General features: G+C 41.1%; 1 protein-coding gene across 1 annotated transcript in view; it reads left to right on the top strand.

Annotated features, from left to right (window-relative positions):
• Smo (smoothened, frizzled class receptor) overlaps positions 1-2,198 on the top strand; it is a 43,038-nt gene that overhangs the window by 19,174 nt on the left and 21,666 nt on the right. The window lies entirely within an intron of this gene.

Below are 2,198 nucleotides of genomic sequence, written 5' to 3'. Positions count from 1 at the left end.
TTACCACTGAGCCACCTTCCCAGCCCTTATTGTAAACCTTTTTAATTGCTGAATTATATTCCCTTGTATGAACAGACTATGATTTGTTTATCCATTTTGTTGTTGATTTTGCTCTAAATATGCTTTTGTGTATATCCTGGTTCCACATGGTACACATCTTTTCGGGGCCTATTTAAGGAGTAAAATTACTAGGTAATAGGGCATGCCAAACTATTTGACATCTTATTCCAAAATTTTTATTTGTCTAAGACCAGGACTCTAACTCAGTAGACACTTTCACTCATTGGCTGGAGCTCTACTACCACAGCCACATCTCCAAACCCCCAGGCGTTTTTTTTTTAAAGTTATTCTATTAAAAAAAAAGTTTAACCCCTCTGTACAGTATCTTTACAAATATATATATTTATTTATTTATTCTACCAACTTGTATTCCCATTACCCTTGCAGAAAGTCATCAGTGGGCTGGGTGCCTGTGGAACCAGGTGCCTGTGGCTCACACCTATAATCCTAGATACTCAGGAGGTTAAGATCTGGAGATTAAGGTTTGAAGCCAACCCTGGGCAGTTAAGTCTGTGAGACTTTCAATTAACCATCAAAAAGATAGAAGTAAGGTGTGACTCAAGTAATAGAGAACCAGCCCTGAGCCAAAAAGCAAAGGAACAGTTCCCAGGCCTTGAGTTCAAGCCCTGGTATCAGCACAAAAACATCCAAACAAACAAAAATTGTCTAGGTATATAATTTACATTGAGGGGCTGGGAAGGTGGCTCAGTGGTAGAGCACTTGCCTTGCATGCATGAGGCCCTGGGTTCGATTCCTCAGCAGCACATAAGCAAAAAGAAAAAAGCCGGAAGTGGCGCTGAGGCCCAAGTGGTAGAGCCCTAGCCTTGAGCTGAAGAGCTGAGGGACAGCGCCCAGGCCCAGAGTTCAGGCCCCACTACCGGACCCAAAAAAAAAAAAAAAAAAGTAAAACAGATGATTAAATAGTATGTAGAATTATATATCCAGAATGCCTAAGGAACTCCAAAAACTGAATAGCAGAAAACCATAAAACATAAAAAATAAATAAATAACCTGCCTTATAAAATGGGTAATAAATATAAATAGACATTTCTGAAAAGAAGACATATGAGACATACATTTATGAACAAGCACACAAAAAGGGCTCAACATCACTAATCATGAGGGAAATACAAATCAAAGCCACAGGAGAGACATTGTTTCACCCAAATAAGGATGGATAATACCAAAAAGACTAAAGGTATTGAGTGTTGTAATCCTGGCTATTCGGGAGTAGTATTAGAAGGATCATGTTTTAAGGCCAGTATGGGTGAAAACACAGTATTCTATCTGGGCTGGGGTGGGGTGGGGGGGACATAAAGGCAAAGTGACTAGGGGAGTAACCCCATTGGTAGATTACCGGAGAGTTCTTGAATTCAATCATTACTATAAATGAATTAATTAAAACCAAACATCTCCAGCCAGTGTTTAAAATTATTTATTTGTGTGTGTGTTTGTGTGCCAATATGTTACTGGCATTTAGGGCCCCTTTTTTCTAGTCTGTTATGGGTCTTGAACTCAGGGCCTGGGTGCTGTCCCTGAGCTCTCCAGCTCAAGGCTAGTGCTCTACCACTTGAGCACCACTTCTGGATTTCTGGCGGTTCATTGGAGATAAGAGTCTCTGGGACTTTCATGCCCCAACTGGCACCAAACCACAATCCCCAGAGATCTCAGCCTCCTGAGAAACCAGGATTATAGGCGTCCCATGCCTAGTGCCTTGTGCTCTTGATTGGCTTTTTCTTCTCAAGGCTAGCACTCTACCACTTGAGCCACACCTCCATCCAGTTAGTTCCCCAACTTTTGCTTTTAATGTATCAATTAAAATTTTTCCCTGAAGTCAAAATGTACATATAGAATCATAAAGGAAACAATCTACTGAAATACACATCTAGGCTAGCTCAATAGAAGAGTTTATATCCCATACATGAAGCCCTAGATTCAATTGCCATTAGAGAAGAAATAGCTATCTACTATGGAGAAACAAGTCTTGTTTTTTTGTTTTTTTTTTGGGGGGTATGGTCGTGGGGCCTGAACTCTGGGCCAGGGCGCTGTCCCTCAGCTCTTCAGCTCAAGGCTAGTGCTCTACCACTTGAGCCACAGCGCCACTTCTGGCTTTTTTCTTTTTGCTTATGTGGTGCTGA

Source organism: Dipodomys ordii, unplaced genomic scaffold, assembly GCF_000151885.1.
Source record: "Dipodomys ordii isolate 6190 unplaced genomic scaffold, Dord_2.0 Scaffold48, whole genome shotgun sequence".
NCBI lineage: Eukaryota > Metazoa > Chordata > Mammalia > Rodentia > Heteromyidae > Dipodomys > Dipodomys ordii.
The sequence above is the reverse complement of the archived record's forward strand: the minus strand, read 5'-3'. Positions and strand labels throughout refer to the sequence as shown.